At 43.4% G+C, this 23473-nt stretch overlaps 1 protein-coding gene across 9 annotated transcripts in view; it reads left to right on the forward strand.

Moving 5' to 3' along the window:
- Positions 1 to 9644: 9644 nt before the first annotated feature.
- Positions 9645 to 23473, forward strand: part of L1CAM (L1 cell adhesion molecule) — a 721289-nt gene continuing 707460 nt past the window's right edge. For 7 of the 9 annotated variants that reach the window (XM_089685157.1, XM_089685163.1, XM_089685158.1 and 4 more), the window contains exon 1: positions 9645 to 9795. The gene's annotated coding sequence lies outside the window, so the exon portion shown is untranslated. Of the gene's footprint in view, positions 9807 to 23473 lie in introns of all 9 variants that reach the window. The other 2 variants (XM_089685160.1, XM_089685159.1) reach the window with 1 other exon arrangement.

Raw genomic sequence — 23473 nt, forward strand, 5'->3', positions numbered from 1 at the left:
ACTGACCCCAGGCCCTCGGGCAGTGCCCTAGTGCCCGAATGGCCAGTCCGCCCCTGCTGGACAGTTAACTGTCTGATTCCTTGGGCAACCTTACTTTCTATCTTGTTTCCTGTGAACCTTGAACTCCTTGCTCCTCCCATGAACATCCTGTTTAGGCCATGCCCTTGCACTTTTTATTTGCCAGATTATTTTAGTTTTCTCCAGCCAATATCTTGCCTCTTCCACTCCTGTTGTCATTTGTATCTTCACTACCACTTGTTACTGACCTTTGGCTTGTTCCTTGCCTACCCTATCCTTACCTGCTACATCTGCTACCAGGCTTGATCACTTCCTGGTGGGGCGATCCTGAGGACAACGACCTGGCATTAGCACCCAGCCTCCTGGGTTGCATGATGTAGGGAGATCATCCTAACCTAGACAAAGAACTTGGAAGTTAGAGTGAGTACCACCAAATAAAAGGACTCTCCCCTCCCCCCCCAAAAAAAAGCCATTTCATTACAGGCTTTAAGAAGAACCCCATTAACATTTTTTCAAATTCGCTGTTCTGTCTCCTATGGGAGAAAGTACAGTACATGTAGTACTTTGTCCCATGTTGCTAGCAGCTAGCTATGAAATCGCATTGGACAAACCCTTTCTCCCTGCAGATGCCCAGCAACAAAGCTAGTAAGGGGACAGTCGGTGTCTTGGCTCCAAACATTTTACCAACACAAGTGGTGGTAATAGGAATTAATTTTTCTTGCTGCTGTTTCGCCCAGTGGCCATCTCTTTATGGTCATCCAGCCAGTAACACTGTCAGGAAGGGTATGTCAGCATACAGAATGATGCATCAGGGTGATCACCTTGTGAACTTGTGCAAGAATGTGAGTGTGCATCTGTCACTAATGCTGATGCCACGTTGGCTATTTAAACTGGGCTACTTGTAGGCAGATGCCTACTGTTGGGGTGCACACTGCCTCATGTTATTAGTTTGCACTATGTTAATGATACAATATGTGTTAGTGAGTTCTTGTACAGCAAGCTGACTGGGGAGTTAGGAAGGGGTTAAGGCTGCCAACTCCCAGGGTGTTCATGGGTCTGCCCTCTTGTGGTGGGCTATAAATACAAGTCAGTTTATACATATGTCAGTCTATCTGGACACTCTCTTAGCCTTCTACATGGGAATAGACAGGAAGGAATGCAGCAATAAGTAGTGCTGTGATGACCAAGTGGCCCCCCTTTTGGGGTACCCAGTTGGTGTACCGGAAGTTGGTTCTGGACTTTGCTGAAAGGACTTCTCTTATTTAAGAAGTATGAACTAGGCAGCCTGAGCTAGGATGAACTACAGCTGTGTATGGAGGAGTCTGTAAGAGAGTGCTCTATATTGATTCTGTATCTGCACGAAGTTTCAAACATATGTTCTAAAGTTCCAAAAATCCCTGGTCTGAAGTCCTTTAAGTAAAGGAGTGCATGTAAGGCATGTAAAAAAGTAGGGCTTGTTACAAGGGGATGAAGAGAAGTTTGGGAGAGACAGCTACCAAGGATTAACAAGTGGCTTAGAGGTGAAAGGTCGCATTGCTGTTCCTATGAATATCTGGAGGAGTGTTGGGTGTTACAGCTGGAGAACTTGTAACTTGGCAGGGTAACAATGTGCTCTGGTATTGAGGAGGTTTCTGAACTTAACCCCCGCCCTATCGATTGGTGCCCCATACATGGGACCAATATTGTGGCATGGAGCCCCTATGGATCTAGCCTGTATGTCACAGGGGAGATGGAAGACTGAGGATCTTCAAAACTACAGAAGCTCAGAGATATGCAGAGAGTTTGTCTTTAATACACTGAGAAGTCCCAAGAGTGTCACTGGGAGTGAGGTGACATGGAAGCTGGGTTAAAAGAACAGTATACAGTTGCAAGAAAAAGTTTGTGAACCGCCTAGGATGACGTGGAGTTTTGCATGAATTGGGCATAAAATGTGCTCTGAATGTCTTCTACGTCACAACAATAGAAGAACACAGTCTGCTGAACATAATACTACACAAACATTAGATGGTGCCATGGTTTAATTGCACATAACATGTAAACATTCACAGTGCAGGGAGGAAAAAGTATGTGAGACCCTAGCTTAATGACTTCTCCCAGAGCTAATTGGAGCCAGGAGTGAGCCAACCTTGACTCCAATCAATGTGATGATATTGGATGTGTTGCTGACAGCTGTCCTGCCCTTAAAAAACACACACCTGTTTTGGGTTTACTGGTTTCAAGAAGCACTGTCTGATGTGAACCATGCCTCGCAGAAAAGAGCTCTCAGAAGACCTACGATCAAGAATTGTTGAATTGCATGAAGCTGGAAAGGGTTACAAAAGTATCTCCAAAAGCCTTGATGTTCATGTGTCCACGGTAAGACAGACTGTCTACAAATGGAGAAAGTTTAGCACTGTTGCTACTCTCCCTAGGCGTGGTCTTCCTGTAAAAATGACTGCAAGAGCACAGCGCAGAATGCTGCATGAGGTAAAGAAGAATCCCAGAGTGCCAGCTAAAGACCTACAGAAATCTCTGGCACATGCTAACATTTTTGTTGACACATCTACAATAAGGAAAACATTAAACAAGAATGGAGTACATGGGAGGACACCACGGAGGAAGCCATTGCTGTCCAAAAAGAATATTGCAGCACGTTTGAAGTTTGCAAAAGAGCACCTGGATGTTCCACAGCACTACTGGCAAAATATACTGTGGACAGATGAAACCAAGATTGAGTTGTTTGGGAAGAACACACAACACTATGTGTGGAGAAAAAAAGGCAGAGCACACCAACATCAAAACCTCATCCCCACTGTAAAACATGGCGGAGGGAGCATCATGGTTTGGGGCTGCTTTGCTGCCTCAGGGTCTGGACAGATTGTTGTCATTGATGGGAAAATGAATTCCAGAGTTTATCAAGACATTTTGCAGGAAAACGTACGAACATCTGTCCGCCAACTGAAGCTCCGCAGAGGATGGGTGATGCAACAGGACAATGACCCAAAGCTTACAAGTAATTCAACAAAACAATGGCTGCAACAACACAGAATACGCCTTCTGGAGTGGCCCAGTTAGAGTCCTGACCTCAACCCGATTGAAATGCTGTGGCATGACCTTAAGAGAGCGATTCACACCAGACATCCCACGAATATTGCTACACTGAAACTCCAGATCATTGTGCAGGTCTGATCTGCAACTACAGGAAACGTTTGGTTGAGGTTATTGCTGCCAAAGGAGGGTCAACCAGTTATTAAGTCCAAAGCTTCACATACTTTTTCTTCCCTGCACTGTGAATGTTTACATGTTATGTGCAATTAAACCATGGCAACATCTAATGTTTGTGTAGTATTATGTTCAGCAGACTGTGTCCTTCTATTGTTGTGACTTAGATGACGTTCAGAGCACATTTTATGCCCAGTTCATGCAAAACTCCACGTAATCCCAAGGGGTTCACATACTTTTTCTTGCAACTGTACAGGCTTTGAGGTATCCCCTTGAAAGTACTGCACTGAGAGGGGAACGCCTGCATAAAGTTAAGCGAGTGTGAAGTAGCTGTGAAGTGAATTGTGCACAAAGAGTTAATTGTACCAAGAGTTATGCTCGCTTTTAAGTCTGGTTTCTCATTTCTCAAGATTTCTCATGAACAAAGCTTCTGCCTGATCAAGCAGCGAGAAAAATTTCCAGTGTCCCTACTTGGGCTCATTAAGCCTTGCTCACATGCTGCACATGTGGTCTACAGCATTCCCTATGAAACCTGTTATCTGTTCCTTGTACTTGTCTGCCTGTTACTGATCTGGTCTGCCTTGATTACTCCTAATATCTGTCTGTACTGACCTTGGCTTGTCTATGGAATACGTCCTCCTTTATTGACTCCAGCCAGAGTTCTGACTTTACATCTGGATACATGATTACACCCAATCTTGCCGCCAGCTGGCAGCCCAGCAAGCCTGACTCTGCTGATCACCTGCCTGCTGCCCCGCCAGTCTCTGCTGATCACCTGCCTGCTGCCCAGCCAGTCTCTGCTGATCACCTGCCTGCTGCCCAGCCAGTCTCTGCTGATCACCTGGCACTTTCACCTCCCATTACTTTAACATGACCCCTGAACCAGAGGTGCAAAAGAAGTAATCTTTGTCATTCCAGGCTTCTCCACCAGTTATGTGACAAACATATTTCCTGTCTTAGGTCCTGTTCACACTTTGTAGTTTGGAATTCCCAGCAGGATTGCCTCGATTCTGCATGTGATTCAAAATTGCGGCAAAACTGCAGCAAAATGCACAAGGCCCATTTCAGTGCCATTTATTCTTAATCGCACGCCAAATGCCATGCAGCAAAATGCACATTTAAAAAACAGCACAAAGCTTGTTGCTCAAAATGGCGCATGAGCTTTTTTAGAGTGTTTCTGGAGTGGACTGAGCTCGATTCAAATGAATGGTGTTGCTCCAAAAACATGCTTTAAAAATGTGCAAAAAATGCTCCACTCTATGGAGGAACAACAGAGCCATCCTTGGACAACAGCATTGTCAAAGTGGGGAGAGGAAATGCAATGGCCCTTACACACAATACATCATACATAGATTTCTGCGTCAGGAAAAATTGTCCGATTATCTGATCGTTAGTATAGTGCTTTCGACAGCTAGTTCTGACTTTTTGGATAACAAGAACCAAGGATGCAAACTAGAATTTTTATTGTATATGAACACAACATCCAATTTTCATTTAATGTGCACAGTTATCATATGGAAATCAAATAGAAAAAAACACATATGATAAGAGGCATAGAACGTCCCTACACTTCCTCTTCTATTACGATGGTACGCGGCTATGTTTGCCTTTGTCGGTTGAGAATTTTTTTACAAGTCAAAATCATTCTGACTACATCATGATATGCACTTTCATGGGAAATCAGATGATCGGTCATCCAATTTTCTAATAGTGTGCATTAGGCTTTAGATTATTATTATATAGACCTTATATAGCGCCAACAGTTACTCAGTGCTTTACAATTATTATTATACAGGATTTATATAGCGACTATATTGTAAGCTTTAGGGTTCAACTGCCTTTTTTTATCAATCCCCTGGTTACTCATGTGAAAGAGGCCTAATGCAGCCACCACATCTAAGGATTTTACACTGCAATATATTAAGGCAGTAGTAAATCACAACATTTAAGAAAAAAAAACCCCTGCAAGGCAATAGCTGAATGTGCTAGTATGCAACACTTACCTCATGTGCGTGGGAGTCACAGGCACGGTGCGGCGCACTGAAGGAGCGGTATGGGTATGCAATTTCTTCAGAGCGCATGCCCCGGTGACGTCACTGGCTCTTGAAAGAGCGAATATCTCCTAAACGATACACTAGGGTTGCCACCTCATCCAGTAAAAACCAAACACTTATTACACAGGTTCTGTAGCTGATTAAGGTGGTAATTAAACCTACTTAGTGCCTTATCTGTAATAAATTAGCCTCAGAACCTGTGTAATTAAAATGTGTTCAGTTTTAAAAGGGATGAGGTGGCAACTCTATGCTACACATTTAGGAAATATTAATGAATACAGTAATATTACTATAAAGGAGTACAGATTTGTCAGAAAACCTTTACTTTCCTTTCAGAATCAACATTTTCTATCAGACACTATATTACAAAATACTCCCATAAATGTGGGACATTGATTGCAAACAAGGTTTGTTCATTTGCACACACAAAACAGTATTTTTCATAACAAATTCATTCAAGACCATGTTGCAAAAATGAATACACCCCAATGAAAGTCTTAGAAGGCTACATTTTTTACAACAAAATCCTAATTAACAAGAACTCAACTACAGGTGAGTTTAATTATTCATTAAATACAATTTCATTAAATAGGTGTCCAGCAGACAGTTGATTATAAAAGGGCGTTACTTAACAAAGAAAACCCCTTCCTATTTCATGCTGTCAGCAATGGTACCACATGGAAGAGAAATGTTACAAGGCCTTAGAAAGAGAAAATAATTTCTTTACACAAGAAAGGTGAAGGCTACAAGGACATCAGCAAAGCTTTACTTATCAGTCAACACTGGAACAAAAGTGATACAAAAATTTTACAAAGATGGAACTGCAACCATCTCACAGAGACGATTAGACCATCCATGGATGTTAACACCTTGACAGGAGCGTCTACTGATGAGAAGGGTTGAAACAAATCGCTATGCAAGTTCACTGTAGTTAGCTAAAGAAGTAGAAAGCCAAGGTGGGGTGATTATTTCCTGTGACACAATATGGTATACACTGCAGAAGAATGACATGTATGGGTGTCATCCACGAAGGAAGCCTCTCCTAAATCCTATGCACAAAAAAACCCACCTAGAGTTTGCCAGGGCCCATGCTGAAAAAGAAGACTACTGGAACTTTGTTCCAAAAAAAACATTTATCTTGGTCTCATCCCTCCAAAATACAAATGGCTTCAAAACTATATGGCATTGCAAAGGTGAGGAGTACAAAGAAATATGCATGGTGCCTACAGTGAAATATGGTGGTGGCAGTGTCCTTCTGTGGGGTTGCATCAGTGCTGCTGGTGTCGGGGAGCTGCATTTCATTGATGGTATCATGAATTCACAGATATACTGCTCTATACTGAAAGAGAAGATGCTCTCATCACTCCGTGCCCTTGGTGGTAGTGCACTTTTCCAACATGACAATGATCCAAAAACACACATCTAAGGCCACTGTTGCATTTCTGAAGAAGAACAGGGTGAAAGTGATTTAGTGGCCAAGTATGCCTCCTGATCTGAACCCAATCAAACCCTATTAGGAATTCTCTCCATCCAGCATCCAGGCTCTAAAAGAGGTTGTTCTTGAAGAATGGAAAAAGATAAAATGTTGCAATATGTTGCCAACTTGTTCATTCCATGCCTAGAAGACTTGGTGCTACAGGTCATACAAAATACCAGATGGAGGAGTTTTTGTTGTAGGGTGTATATATATATATATATATATATATATATATATATATATATATATATGTGTGTGTGTGTATATATATATATATATATATATATATATATATATATACACATACATATACACACACACACATACATATACACACACACACACATACATACACACACACATACACACTGGTAGGGGGAAGTGCAGAATCATGGTCAGTGCAGTTCGGGCACTGAACAAACTTCTTGTTTGTATTTCCCTAGGCAACACACCAGCCCTATTGTCAACCACCACCACCCCAATCCACCCTTTGCCACCATCCCCCACCAAAAACCAATCACCCGCCATTGCCCCCTCCACCCATCACAACCCCCCCCCCCCGAAAGTTGCCACCCCAGGTAAATGCCATGTTTTTGTTTTCCTGCCGCTGGATCAGCAGAAGCCGATGGATGACCGCCAGCACCTGCTGATCAGCGAGGAGAGAGCGGTGTCCTGTCTGCAACGATGTGCTGGATTTTGTTTGAATAAAATCCAGCACATCTTAGTAAAACCACCTAAAACACAGCTGTCAAACACAAGGCCCCTGGGCTGAATTCAGCCCTCCAGGTCATTTCATGTAGCCCTTGCATCTCTCCTGCAGGTATCCTCTTGTGTTTGCCCCCACCTTGTCTCAGCAGTCGGCAGCAGAGATGAGAATGCCAAATCCTGCACCTCTCAGTGCAGTTACAGCACCCCCTTATCTCTTCCTCCCGTTCTCAGCGTTCAGCAGACTTTGGTAACTGACTCCACTTCTCTGCTTTCCAGCTCTGCTCCCAAAGGGGGTGCACAGTGATGTTACGGAGGGTGTGGGATTCTTGACATCTGATGTAAGGGGGGGGGGGGTGGGGTGCTTTGAACATCTAGTCTTACAGATACAACTGACCCTTTTTTGGGCAACCATAATGATGGCACCTTGACCTATAGGGAAAGGGAGCCTTGACTGATGGGGGCATGGCTGGAAGTTGGGCGTGATTACATGCGATATGTAAATTGGCTAAAGAACATTGCTCAGATGGTATGAGGTGAGGGGGGTGGGGCCTGAACTCACTTATAAGGATGTTCGGAGGTAAAATCTTGACATTTAAAGAACTGTGTTTGAAAGAGTTGCCCACCTTCCCACTCTATTCTTGCTATGTCACGGCTTCTTCAGCGGATTTTGGACCTTGCCAGCGATAAAAGTTGCCGTAATGGGCTATGCCCTTGATTGGAAGTTGGAATTGGTCTAATGTCTGTCCAGCACTTATGGTAAGGAGAGGACTCTTTACACTTGTTTAATCTAATGTTAAAATGTGCTCACAGTACAACTGTGACTGGTACTGGTTAAAATGGTTTGATTTCAAAATGGTCTGTGTTTGAATTAAAATAATGCTGTGGCCTTGTCCCTTTTCCAACTAAATTACACTACGTTTGTTTATTTATATTGGCAAGGTTAAGATATTATCAGTTGGGATTCAAGCCTATACTCCTCAGCAGTCATGCTAATACGGCTTTCCTTGATGTAAAAGGACACACAAAAACACTGGTAACCCTGATCGCCCTAAATGTTTAACCCTTCCCAGCCAGTGTCATTAGTACAGTGACAGTGTATATTTTTAGTGCGACTGGTTCACAGATTATGTACAGCGTTGCATGACCGCGCAACTGTCAGTTAAAGTATGGCAAAAATTGGAGGGTAAATCTTCCGGAGGTCAAGTGGTTAAATGTTTGTGTATGGACAGCATGGTGGCTAAATGGTTAGCACTTCTGCCTGGCAGTACTAGGGTCATTGGTTCAAATCCCAACCATGGCAACACCTACCTGGAGTTTGCACGTTCTCCCTGTGCCTGCGTGGGTTTCCTCTGGGTACTCCGGTTTCCTTTCACACTGTAGGTTAATTGGCTCCTGTCTAAAGTGGCCCTAGTATGTGTATGTATGAATGTAAGTTAGGGACCTTAGATTGTATGCCCCTTGAGGGTTAGGGACTGATGTGAATATACTATAAGTAAAGCACTGCGTAAATTGACTATATAAGTACCTGATATCAATAAAGAAGTGTATGGGCTTCGATATGACGAGGCTGCCCAGTAGTGCACATTACTAAGATGAGCTTGCTGTAGAGCCTGAGCATTGCATCCCTCCCCCCTTCCTCCTCCCAGCTGTAATGTGCTTCCTGTACCCATGGTGGACCCTCCTTAGGCACTGATTCTACTCCATAGGCACGTTTCCTTTTAAACCCAATTCCAGTAAAGTAACAATACCATCTATTCTGCGGAAACTTCGTTGTACCATCTGCCAACCAGCCAATCGTTGCTCCCCCATGGATTCCACATAAACACGTATTTCATCTTCGCATATCATTGCCTGATATGTCTGTTTTGGGGAAAAAAGGGGAAACACTGATCTTAGACGATGCAACAGGAGCTCCCTTCCCCTATTCTGTGTTACAAAAGGTGTGCAGACAATCGCATCGAGCTGCAACAGGGGTGGGAACAGAAACAGCATTTCCAAGGGTGTCAGCTGCTAGACAGACCGTCTATAAAGTGAGTCTGTTTAAATGGACTGCTCAAATATTGCTGTTCCAACTAGTCATAAAACAAGGTCCAATTTAGGAGTGAAGAGCTGAGTGATGCTCCTTGTCTCCTTTATCTTGCAGCAGCAGCAGCAGCAGCATCATCATCACGGGGGGAGGAGCTAAGGACCTAGGCTGAGCCGATGATATCACTGTGTGGGTTTGTGTCTCTACAGCAGCGATCAGCCTGTATCCCGGAGAAGCACACCCATATCGAGGAGAGGCACCACATCCCTACAGAGCCACCACATCCCTGCAATCCTTTTGTCTTGCACCAGGTAGGCTCCAGGTTCGTCTCTGTGTTCTGTCAATTCGTAGGTTTAGGATTTGTCTGATATCATGCAGTGATTTGTAGCACACAGTGGCTATATGTCAGTTGAGTGAACATCCACCCTCTCATTTGCATGTGCTCTGCCATTGTATTGTCTGCTGCCTTTATCCTTTTTCTCCGTTTAAGAAAATTAGGGAACAATGTTTCCCCATCCAATGTTGGGAGGGATTGTTTCCCTCATTTTTTAGAGCCACACTTGAACAGGGTGGGGAATTGGCTACAATGATGAATGCCACAATGGAAATGGATCTGGGACCATGGCTTACTGTTGGGAATGGTGTATTATTATATTTTATTTAATAATTTAAGATGGTAGCCTTTGTTGAATAAAGCACATAGCATACATATCATAATGTGATTGGCTGATATATATATATATATATATATATATAAAAAATCTCTATATCTACACACACACCTTAGATTGTAAGCACCTTGACTTGAGGGCAGGGACTGATGTTGATGTACAGCGCTATACAAGTACCTGTAATAAATTATATATATATATATATATATATATATATATATATATATATATATATAACTATTATGTACTTTACATGTATATTGTATATATTTAGTGTAAAGGTGGCCATACACTATAAAATCTGATTGTATAGCCTCCCCTAACACCATACATGTAACAATCTGATTGAATTGTTCTTCACAGAATTGGATACTATGATCAGATCTATGAATTATCAAATCAATTTCATTGAAATTATTTTCATTGGACTGGACAGAAACTCTGATTATTGGAAAATAGAAAATTTGATATGATCATTAGGTGTGTGCAACATCCAAAAAATATTTCTGAGCTTCTGATTGTATTTATGATCAAACGGTAACTCTTAACAATACAATGCCCTTCATAACTATGTCATGTAAGGGCCTTTGTGATTGAATAGAAATTAAATGGATTGTATAGTTTTGGTAGATTTAAATGCGATTGTACAGTGCTTGTACAATCAGATGGTAGGGTGTATGGCCACACTTACATCTACCATTAACTATGTAGAGTAACGGCCTGCCTGATTTTATACAAATTGAATGGATTGTTTAGGCCATTTTTATACAGGGTGGACCCATCAGCGGATCCGCTTGCTCAGCAGGGGAGCTGTCTGCTGATCCCTGCTGAGCAAGTGGATGACAGGTTCGTGTCCGCTCTCTTATGCAGAGGACACAGCCTGCTGTCCTAAATGGGCGGTTGGGTGGAAACGGACCGCCTGTCCATTTTGATCCGACTGCCATCTGATCCAAACCGACAGAAGGGGAAGGAATCCCCATCCGTCTCTTTTTGGTGAATTGGATTGGATCGGATGTCAGCGGGTATGAACGGACACATGTCTGTTTTACACCTGCCACTCCATAAAGGAGAATAGAGGTTCCGATCAGGTCTGCCTGAAAAACAGCCAGGCAGAGCCGGTAGGTACGTCTGTATGAAAAGGGCCTTATCCTCATGCATTCTATGCATGAAGGCAAACAACCTTCTGTGTGCTTTGCCCACCTAATACTTACCTGAACCCCATCACCAGTAATGTGTAGAGGAGCCTTGGCTCTCCCGAGTCTCTCTCTCCTCATTGGCTGAACAGTGGGATTCATTGGCTCCTGTAGCTTTTAATCACAGCCAGTGAGGAGAGAGCAGGGGGCGAGGATGAACCACGCTCTGTGTGTCTTATGGACACACGGGGCCAGCTTGGAATTGAGCACGCATGCTCTGGGGGCAAACAGCAGAGAGGAGGGGCCAGGAGCACCAGCAGGGAACCCAAGAAGAGAAAGATCTGGGCTGTTCTGTCTAAAATCATTGCAGAGCAGGTACGTATAACATATTTGTTATTTAAAAAAACAAGTCTTTAGTGTTACTTTAATGGTGGCCATGCATGCTTAGATAAATGTTAGTTTTCTTTTTCAGTCGATTTCTCTTGATAAGGGGTAATCAATCTATAGTCAGTAACCAATTTGATTGGTATGGGAAATGCAGTGGAAGAGATTTCAATTGCTAGTTTTAAGATACGATCATAAGTTATCGATTACATTTCTGTTTTCATAATGCAGGATCAAAAGCTAATCAATTGAAATACAATTGAGTTCATGAGCAAAGCATCTCAGTGCTTCTGATTGATTTAACATGACTGATAATTTTTTCCACCCTGGCCAATTGACATGTTTGATAGAATTTGTTCTACGTTCTAAGAAAAGTCTAAATAGTTCAGAACAGAAATTATCAATTGTTTTGATTGAATCACACATCAGTCAGATTTAAAAAAAAACAAAGTGTGTATGGCCACCATTAAGGTGATAAAGATTGTACAATCAGATTGTATAGTGTATGGCCAGCACACATTTTGTTTTAATTTAATGTTTCCATCCAGGGTTCACATAACTTTTGACCAAGATTTACCCAATTCAAATAGAAAATAGGTGTATGTAGGTTAAAGACTTGTATATTGGGTCAAAACTTTGGTAAATAGGCAATAAAAGAAAAAAAGAAACCTGGATATTTGAAGTACCATATAGACCGGGTACTTAAGTTTCCCTATTTTTTATAATTATATTTCAATAATAATTTCTTAAAAATAGCCAGGTAAAATACTCATAAAACAACTTGGGATATCTTTGTGATCCATAGATGTTAGATATCAAAATAATGTATAATGCCTATTCATTAGGCCTCCCCATTTGTCCTTGTCCAGCTCTCTTCCTTCCTATAAAAGTTTGAGCTACCCGTTATATGTCACAGAGAGGCAACTGCTGGCTTTGTGATCAAATGGTGATGGTTTTACTCAATGTGCTTCGTAGTCTATTGACACTGCTTCATCAAGAATATTATTGGTGGTGAGATCTGTAGAAAATCACAGATCATATAATAAGTAGGGATGCGCCAATACTGAGTGTTTTCATGAGTACTCTTACTTGTGAAAATGCTCCTGATACCCAACACTGATACTTTGCAGTGTGATTTGTGTCCATATAAAATGTATGGATGCAAATCACACCACAAAGAATAGCATGCAGTTTGAACAAGAATGCAGTGCAATTCCTGTTTAAATTGCATGCGGTTTCTCCACTGCCCCTGTGTGAACCCAAGCTTGTCATAGCATTCACACAGGAGCAGTGCTGGAAACCTACCTGCACCGATCCCATGCTGTGACAGAAGGAAAAGGTCTGGGGATATGAAATCTCCGCGGCTTGCTCTCCTCTTCGTGCAGGGATGATAGTATGGCTAGACAGATTTGGATTGCTCAGTACTTTCACGGTGCTGACCAATCAGAAGCTGTCTAGTCTGTACTGTCATCCCTAGAAGGAGAAGAGAGAAAGCTGCGGGGACAGACCTCGTTCACACTGCATTTTAATTTGTGCCCCATGCAAGGCTGTGTTTTACCCTGGGTGCTTTCAGGGCTGTGCATCTGCACCCATAAAGATGTCACATTAGGAGCAGTGGCTGTGTCCATGTAGCCGTTGCGTCCCAATAGACAGCAATGGGACCTCTGGCATGGGGATGCACGTAACACCTGTGCAACCCTGTGCGGGCTAAACACGGACTCATGAATTGAAACGCCCAATGTGAATGAGGCTTTAACATTTGCATCAATTATTAATACAGAAGCAAGGTTATTTCTTATCCCTAAATTAATAGGTTATTTACAATTGACTTATCAGGTGTGGTCAGATAATTCCCTATAAAAAAAAGGCAGGCACAGGGGTTTTGAAGGGACCAGACATCAAGATTGAGGGGACTAAAATGACAAACAAAAGTGGATTCACATTAATGCATAACTTCCCAAATTTAAACTGGGTATGAATAAAAGATATAACTTCATTTTACCTTGTTGGAACACCCCAAAGGGATATATTGTGCTGTGAAGTTACCACTGATAGAGGGAAAATACGTTTTGAGTGACAAGTTGAATACAGATGTCATATTAAAGATTATATTATTTTATGTAATATTGCATGTTACTTGTTAAGGATTTCTTCTGTATGTTTAAAAGGATATAGAAAATGAAGAAGACATATACTGAAAACATTATAGATACAAAGTTACAATATTATATAAGTATATATCTATCAATCAGATATCTTAGAATTAGAAAGATGACCTTGCAATGATGAGTTCTGAAAATACGTGGCATTAGGGTTTTTTTTTTCTTAACTACAAATGAACTTACAACTTATATGGAACATAAAAAACACAAAACTAAATTGAGAATTTAAAAAAATTTTTTAGGATGTTTTTTTTTTTTTAACTACTTGCCAACTGCTTACCCGCATTCTGTGTAATCATGTGTCACTTCCTATTTTGGGGTGTAAACGCACCTGCACCCCCCAGGGAGAGAAGAGAGAACACAGCATGGAGTAAAAGCACCACTACATTTTACACGCATGCATTAGATTAGCACATTTAACCCTTTGATTGCCCCTATTAACCCTTTGATCACCTCGTTACCCAGCCAGTGCCATTAGTACAGTGTCAGTATATAAAATTTTTCACTGATCAGTGTATTCCTGCCACTAGCAACATCAGATAACATCAGAGTCAGTAAGTGTCCCTCCCAGCCAGGGATAGCTAGCGTTAGATTGCCCACACACTATCGCACTCACGCTATAGGTTGCTGATCACCGCCATTACTAGTATAGTGTTTGTACAGATCAAGATATTGATCACATACAGAACTATACTAGTGCCTCCTTTGTATAGAGTCAACAAAAACGCAGAGTTAGCATGATCGGCCCCGTTCGCTGCCAGCACTAGCGTTTAGCCCCTCCACTGTTTTTCACGGAAGATTTGTATCAGTTGATTGTGGGCCAAGTCAATTTATACGCACAACAATATATGGCCACCCACCAAAATTCAGCTCTTGCCAGACAATTCGCATGGAAAACTATCACAGTTTCTGAATCTAAAACTCTTTTGGGCCTCAACATGGGCATTACAGAAAAGAATGAATTGAGGTCATGTTGATCCACAGAGCCAATTCATCGTATGCAAAAAAAACACTTTTTATGATTGAAATTATAATTTAAATTATTAATAAAAAAATAAATATATAAAAATTAGGAAGGTAAATATTCCTGACCCACAATAAATGAACATGAACAACTCACCACAGCAATCTATTCAAAAATTGCTGATGAAGCCGTTAATGTCCAGTTCTGCGTTCAAACCTCCTGATGTTAAAGATTTCAGCTAAAAAAATCCATTTAGTCTCCCTTTGTGATCTCTTACTCTATTTGATCCCCTCCATTTAGGGGGGATCCAGTCTACCCCCCAAAATTTCAACATGGAGAGATCCTTCTGATGATACCGCGCAAAGTGTTCAGACACACTATGTTTGAATCCTATCCTAATATTTTTTATGTGTTCTGCAATTCGCACTTTTAAAGGGTGTTTAGTTCGACCTGTATATATTAGACCAGGGCTTGAAAAAGCCGCTCGCGGGGGAGTGTCCGAGATGGGGACTGGAGCTGCAGCTTGATCGTGAGCTCCGGCGCCCTACAGTGCAAACCGCTGCCATCCGGGCGGTCCTGCAGCCCCTGCCTGACATCCAAGGAGGGGTGCTGGACGCTTTTGTCCCTCCCTCGGAGCTCCGGGTGTTTGCAGCCTACCGCAGCCAGCGAAACCGCAGTCTCTCCTGCGGTCGTGGCCGGAGCGAGACACCGCCGCTCCGCCCCCCTGCTATCGGGCCCGCCCCTGGGGAGGTCTCTGTGTGGCCCCCTGGCCTCTCCATTAGCTCAGGGGATCACACTGGGCCTGCACAGTCTGCAATAAGGCCTGGTGGCCCAACGTGGTGGAGGAGAAGCCCCCGACAGGCCTGGAGGCCTACCCCATCTGCCCCCTTTCTATAGGGAATGAACTAGAGGCTCCTGTGCCCCCTCTTGCGGGCCTTTATTGCTGCCTTTCGCCTGGCCTGGCTTACCCCATCTGGTGCTGAGACCCTGGGGCCTACGCTCGCTCCACCTGGAACTTCATCACCCTAAAGGAAGGTATCGTTCAAGTTACAATTTCAGCCTATACCTACCCCTCCCCCTCAATTGTGACAATTTTTTCTACAATTTAATGGCTATGGCGGGATGCATGAGGTGCTCTGCAGCAATTGTTCTTATGCAAATGCAACCCCGCTGGGGGACACGCACGCGTCGCCAGAGAAGATGACCATTTGATCTCCCTGCACCGCGCCACCGGAACATCTACCTTGGCAATAGGGCTTTACACCCCTGCATATAATCTCTACCGGCTGAGGTGCTTGTGAAATACCTGGGCTTCACCTAAAAATGCATCGTACCCCACGCACCAGACCCAAACACCGGGCCCAGCAGCAATCTCCTCCGCATAGCCACACTGCCAAGATAATGCCCAGTCCCCCAGAGCCTGACAACGTTACGCAGCTTACCGGAGATCCGGAGTTGGATGGCGATAGTCAGCAGCAATTCCCCTCGAGTCTGACCGGCCCCCTTGAACAAAACTCTGAAGCCTTACTACACAAATTCCGCGCCATAGTGTGAGAGGAGATCTCAATTGCCTCTCGTAAACTATCGTCTGATCTGGTAAGAGGCCTAAAAGAATTGGGTCACCGTTCCCATCAATTAGAACAACGTATGGATCTGGCGACTACGGTCTTGGAGGGCAATGAACAGGAGGTGGATGATCTGCATGCTGAGCTGGACACTTTAAAATATAAATTGGAAAATGCTGAGAATAGGGCCCGCAGAGACAACCTCCGCATACGTGGGGTTCCTGAGGTAATCACTGATCTACAGGGTACAGCTACCGCCCTCTTCCAGGAACTGGCTCCTGAGATCCCCTTGGAGCGACTGGAATTTGACCGTATCCATAGAGCTTTAGCTCCTAAACCCTCGGAGGGCCCTCCCAGGGACATAATCATTAAACTCCATTGTTACAGCACCAAAGAGCGTATACTACAGGCGGCTCGGAATCATCCGGCTCTGGAATTTCAGGGTAACTCCATTCAGCTGTTTGCGGATTTGTCTCCAGTCACGGTTGCGAAACGTCGAACCCCGAGACCCTACCTTCAGATTCTACAATCAGCGGATATCAAATACAGATGGGGTTTCCCTTTCAAGCTCTCTTTCTCCTTCCAAGGTCGTCAGTTCCAAGCTTCTTCACCTTCAGATCTTCGTCGCCACTTTCAGGAACTGAAACTGGAATTACCACGCTCCCAGACTGAGGAGGCTACAGTTTCCACATGCCCGTGGGGCTCCCAGTCTTCACATAAATCATCTCCTCCAAGCCAGAGTAGTTCTCAGGCTCTTCGATCTTTACAGGCCTAGCGTTTCCAGGAAGTTGACATTCTATGTCCGGCTGGGTATTCACATTTTCTTTTTACTTTTTGAGATGCAGACGACACTACCCACAGATGTTTCTACGCAGCTATGCCATGTCGCACTTTTTTCGCTGCAGCCAACGCCTAAATAACCATGCTAGTTCTGTTTAGATACTTCTATTTATGTAATTATTTATAGGCAGAACCGGCGGTGGAACTCAGGCTGCGGGTGTGACTCTGTTCACTGGGCGGGCCCATGAGTGGTCTCACTCCTCCAGTTATTTTGGAGTTTCTTCATTTTTGAGGCTTTAGCTGACTGAGATTCCTATTGCCTTAGGAGTCACTTATAGACCACTTATTCGTGGATGTATTAGCTTAAGCTGTTTGCTTTGTGTTTTCTTGTCTTTACTAAGTCGAGTGGTTCTGGTGGACTATTGTGTCCCCCTCCGAGCTGGCTAATGGTCTGGATTGGTGTCCTGCCCGCTACCTAGCCTCTTCGTGGGTATATCACCCACAGTTGATTATTACGATGTTTGTACTAATCTTATGGTTTCAAATGCATATTGCTAATGGTCTGGATTGGTGTCCTGCCCGCTACCTAGCCTCTTCGTGGGTATATCACCCACAGTTGATTATTACGATGTTTGTACTAATCTTACGGTTTCAAATGCATATTGCTCGTATATCAGATGGTTTCTTGTTTTCTTCCTTCTTTTCTTTGCTCCTTGTCATGTCTGTTTTGTGTTTTTCTACATTTTTTTTTTTTTTAGGGCTCTCGGGGATCGTGGCGGACTTGATCTTTTTTCCTTTCAATCGCCATATCGTTGAACTGGTTATCTTTGAATGTTCAGGGAATTAACTCCCCGCAACAATGGGTAAAAATATTTAAGCTTCTCCGGTCTCGCCATGTCTATATTGCTTGTCTGCAGGAAACGCATTTCTTAACTACCTCCGCCCCAAAATATTTTGATGCACGCTACCCTCAGGTATTTCAGGCTACTGGCCCTACTAAACAAAGGGGAGTTCTTGTTGCTTTTCACAGCAAAACCCCATTTGTCTGTGTGAAGCGTATTGCTGACCCCAGTGGCAGGTATCTTTTATTACAGGGCACGATTCAGGGTATAGATGTCACAATACTGACCTACTATGCTCCCAATGTCAACCCTGGACCCTTTCTATCACATATCTGCTCCCTCCTGGCTGTCCATCAACGGGATACCCTTTTGATGGCAGGAGATTCCAACTTAGTATTAAATCCCTCCCTAGATAAATATCCTGTAGAGACTTCTAGTTCTTCCGCGTCAGCTAAATCCTTTACCCAAACGTTAAGTCCCCATGATCTGGGAGATCTATGGCGTGAATTCCACCCCCGGGGGAAAGACTATACTTACTACTCTCACCTTCATCATTCTCACTCTAGAATTGACCATGCTTTTGTATTGCACAAACATCTCCCTTTGATACGCTCAGTCTCTATCCTCACAGTTCCATGGTCTGATCATGACCCCATTTTGGTGGTTTGTCGATCTCTCCTTTGTAAGCCAGCCTACTCCTCTTGGATTATGAATGACTCCCTACTTTCGCTAAAGGAGATTCAAGCGGAACTACAGTGCAAATCCCAAGAATACTTTCAGCTAAACTCGGGTTCTGTCTCTTCCTTGGTGACGTTGTGGGAAGCTTACAAGGCTGTTCTTAGGGGCCATATTATTCAGATAGCTTCGAGGCGGAAGAGGGACAGACAACATAAACAGTGTCAGCTGGAATCAAAGCTAGCTTCCATGTCGGCTCAATTTAAGCAGGTACCTACCCCATCGAACCATAGATTGCTAGATCAGGCCCGCCTGGAACTGGATCTCTGTTTGATGGATGAGGCTGAGCGCTCTTTGTGTTGGACGCGCCAGAAATGGTATAGTAAAGCAAATAAACCACATTCCATGTTAGCACGTAGATTACGCTCTTTTACACATCACCCCAAACCGATTTCTTTACGCACTCGTCAGAATGCTCTCACAAGTAACCCTGTAGCGGTATTGGAGGAGTTCCGGCATCGACTTGCCAGACTCTATACGGATCCTACACGGGCTGACCCTCAGTCTATTTCTGACTTTTTATCCCATCTGTCCTTGCCTACTTTGACTCAGGCTCATAAGGACCTGATGGACCGTGATATCCAAATATCAGAAGTTCTGCAATGCATTGCAGATCTGAAGATGGGCAAATGCCCAGGTCCAGATGGTTATACGGCTTTATATTACAAGAAATTGGCTGATGTGCTTGCCCCTCACCTTGCCGCTATGTTCAATGCGGTGAAGGGAGGTTCGAACTTTTCCCCTGACTCTGACTGCTAATGTGGTTATGATCCCAAAACCGGATCGTGATCATTCCTCTTGGGCAAACTATAGGCCAATTTCTCATATTAACATTGACATGAAAATCCTCACCAAGATCTTAGCCACTCGTTTGAATTCTTTCCTTTCTCGTCTGATAAAAAAAAAGGACCAGGTGAGTTTTGTCCCCCACAGACAAGCCGGAGATGCCATCAGACGCATTTTACAGTTACAACATTTGGCTCATGTTTGCAAAATTGATATGATGCTCCTATCTCTAGATATCAACAAGGCCTTTGACACTTTGTCCTGGCCTTCTCAGGTCGGTCCTTCACCGTTTTGGCTTTGGTCCCTTGTTCTTACGTTGGATCTCTTCTTTATATACGTCCCCTCAAGCTAAACTCAAATATTATGCTTTTGAGTCCTTAACGTTCCGGATTGGCAGGGGAACTAGACAAGGGTGCCCACTTTCTCCCATACTATTTATCTTGGCTTTGGAACCTTTGGCAGAAGCTATTCGTATGCATCCTGATATTAAGGGAATAGACGTAACTGGTTCTGAGCATAAGTTCTCTGTTTGCTGACGATATATTGTTGTCTGTCACGAACCCGGGGGTCACCTTGCCAAATTTACTTGTGGTTTTGGATTCCTTTGCAGCTCTCTCGGGCCTCAATGTCAACCCTGCCAAATCTAAGGCTATGTCAATTACCCTCTTACCATCACTTTTGGCTACTCTGAAACATTCGTTCCCTTTTCAATGGCTCTCGGCCTTGCCGTATTTAGGAATCAAGCTCACCCCGACTTATGAAGGACTTTACCGGGCTAATTTTCCCACCGTCTTTAATGAACTGACAGAGCTGTTGTCCTCCTGGTCTCACTATCCGCTTTCGTGGCTCGGTAGAATCAATGCGATCCATATGACTTATCTTCCCAAATTATTGTATGTGTTTCGAGTTTTACCTGTCCCCTCACATATATTGCGTATTCATCAGCGAAAACTCCTGTCTTTCATTTGGGGTTCTTCTCGATCCAGAATTAGTAAACAAATCTTATTTGCTCGTAAGACCACGGGTGGGTTATCTGTCCCAAATCTTCAGTCTTACTATCTGGCGGCCAATATTGCCCCCTTAGCCCATCTTCATGCATCTCATCACTTTCCCTTGTGGGCTACTATAGACTTGATGGATTCCCACCTGATACCAATCTCTTTTTTGCCGTGGCTTCCCTCTTCTCATCGACCTTCATCGCTTAGTCCGACGCTGACGCTAACGATTCGTCTTTGGGATTCTATTAAATATTCGCTGGTCTCATCTCTGCCCACCTACCGTTACTACGTTTGCTACATAACCCATTATTTCCCCCAGGTCGTGATAATCCTGGACAGTTTGCTTGGTGGCAAGCAAATGGCTTCCATGATATGCATTCGATGCTATCTCCCACTCGAATACTCACCTTTGAAACTCTGCGCTCCTCTCATGATATCCCATTGCGGAAACATTATGGCTAACTTCAAATCCGCCACTTTTTCAATACATTAATACAGACGCACTCGGGACCCTTCAGGTTGTACCCCTTTGAAAATCAATGTAGACATAGACCCCATGCTCCGGGCTTAATTTCTCTGGTCTATTCTTCTATTACTTCTTCTAGAACTCCTCCGGTCCATTCTTATCATCAGTGTTGGCAGTCGAAACTCGGGGGCACTCTGGATCAACAGGATTGGCGGACCATGACCCAAGCATTATCTAAATGCTCTAGGAATGTTATAGTACTAGAAAATGCCTATAAGGTTCTTTATAGATGGTATTACACGCCTGCTCGCCTGGCTCGCTTTATCCCTACATACTCTCCGACTTGTTTTCGGGGCTGTCAGCATATGGGTACTATGGTCCATATTTGGTGGACTTGTCCTAAGGTTTGCAGATTGTGGATCAGAGTTTATGCCCTCCTCTGTACTATGTTTCACACAGACATTAAGCACAACCCGTATGAAGCTCTTTTATTTAAACCATTAGTGGGCCTACTTCATCCCGAACGGCAGCTGGCATCACACCTGTTTATGGCTGTCGATCGCAAGGGCTTGGAAGACTCCCCTCCGCAGCTTCGAGGCTGTCAAAAACCGGATGAACTTCATAATGGTCAATGAAAAACTGATGGTTATACTGTTAGACACCCACACAAAATTCCTACAGACATGGCGTCCCTGGCTTAATATAGCCCAACCATCGAGATTCGACCAGTCCCTTTTGTCGATATAAAATTTACATATCAGTTTATTTTTCTTTTTTTCTGCTGCGATCCCCCTGGAGCCCTTTTGTTTTCATCTCCTTCCTCTTCGTTCCTCTCTTTCCTTTTGTCTAGTCTGTTTTTATGCTATGTGTACTGATTGTGATTATTGCTTTGAGTGCCGCACCAGCAATACTATGCTGGACTCCATCGGGAGCCCTGCGTGTGGAATGCCCGTTTCTGAGAGGTTCCATCTCATATCATCTCCGCTTTCTATATGCTGATATAGTGACAGTTTTTCCTTAGAGTTTATATTCTCATTGGTCTATAAACGTTTCCCCATTTTTGCAACTTATTGTTTTCTCCTTTTATTTTTTTTTTTCTTTCTGTACTCGGCCCTTAAGTATGATGTTTATTGCTAGGTCTCTCCATCAGTACATATTCTGTAATATTCAACGAATACCTTGTATGTTTTATTCCTGTTGGTCAGTGTATCTGTTTTTGTCTGATTCTATGCTCCTCTCTATTCTATAATAAAATTCTTTGTAAAAGAAAAAGCTGCTCGCCAAATGCAAGGAGAAATTCCTCTGTGGCGAGCGGCTAGCACAGATGAAGCATGGAGCGACTGCACCTGCTCTCCAAGCCTTATTGTAAAGCCGAGTTCCGGTTTACAACTTCCAGTTTCCGGCTTCTGCGGCACCGCCACCGAGGGGACAGGTGCAGGCGAGGTCCGCTCTCCTACGCTGAGAGGAGACACCCTCTCCACTGCCGTGGGGGACAGTAAGTACTGTATACAACATGTCCTATCACTATAATGGAGTACTGGGGAGATGGGATATATATTACTCAGTAATGTATATCCCAGCTCCCCTGTACTCCATTTATAGTGATGACATGTATACAGTAATGATTACTGTATACATGTCATATCACTATAATGGAGTACAGGGGAGTTGGGATATACATTACTGTGTACAGTTTTATATTTTGGACTATTTATTCTAAAGAAAAATGTAATTTCAGAAGCTTTAAGGGGGCGTGGTTGGGGGCAAGCCGGGGTGGGATTGGGGGCGGACCCAGGCAAGGTTGGGTGGGGCAACTGGTGGAGAGTAAGTTTTGTGACCAGCTAGTAGGTCTGGACTCGAAATTTTAACCCCTGTATTAGACTGCATGGACATTGTAAAGCATAAACCACATGGGTGGTCTCACATGTGATGTATTCAGGAATAGTGAACTCACGTCCCACTGTGTCTGATAAAAATGATTGAATTTTAGTTGGATTATTAATAGTAGTATGGCAGGCTCTACATTTCCTACATGCCCTAAAACCTCTCGAGGGAACATTGTAGTTTTCTTTGGCGCATCTAGAATTTTTTGAACAATTCTCTCCCCAAAATTGTGTGCCCTTCTATAAAATGAATTTGGGTGACCTAGGTATAATGGGTCCTAAAGTTTTATCCATCAATAAAATGCGCCAGTGTCGCTGTATGCTGGATTCAACTTCTGTATATTGACAGTGATAATCAGACAAAAATTCCATTGATGAATATTATCACCCACTCTATCCTGGTCTATCAGACATGCTTCCCTAGGTAATCGCCAGAACTGCCTGCATAACTTGATCCAGAAAGTGCTGGGAGTAACCTTTTTGTAAAAATCTTTTAGAAATGACATTGGATTGGGAGATATTACTATCATAGGAGCAATTCCTTCAGACACACATATATTGTCCACGAGTGATGTTTTTTAACCATGCTGGATGATGCCCACTTCTAATAGACAGGTAAC

Source organism: Staurois parvus, unplaced genomic scaffold, assembly GCF_062004578.1.
Source record: "Staurois parvus isolate SC_StPar_1 unplaced genomic scaffold, SC_StPar_1.0 ptg000364l, whole genome shotgun sequence".
Lineage (NCBI taxonomy): Eukaryota > Metazoa > Chordata > Amphibia > Anura > Ranidae > Staurois > Staurois parvus.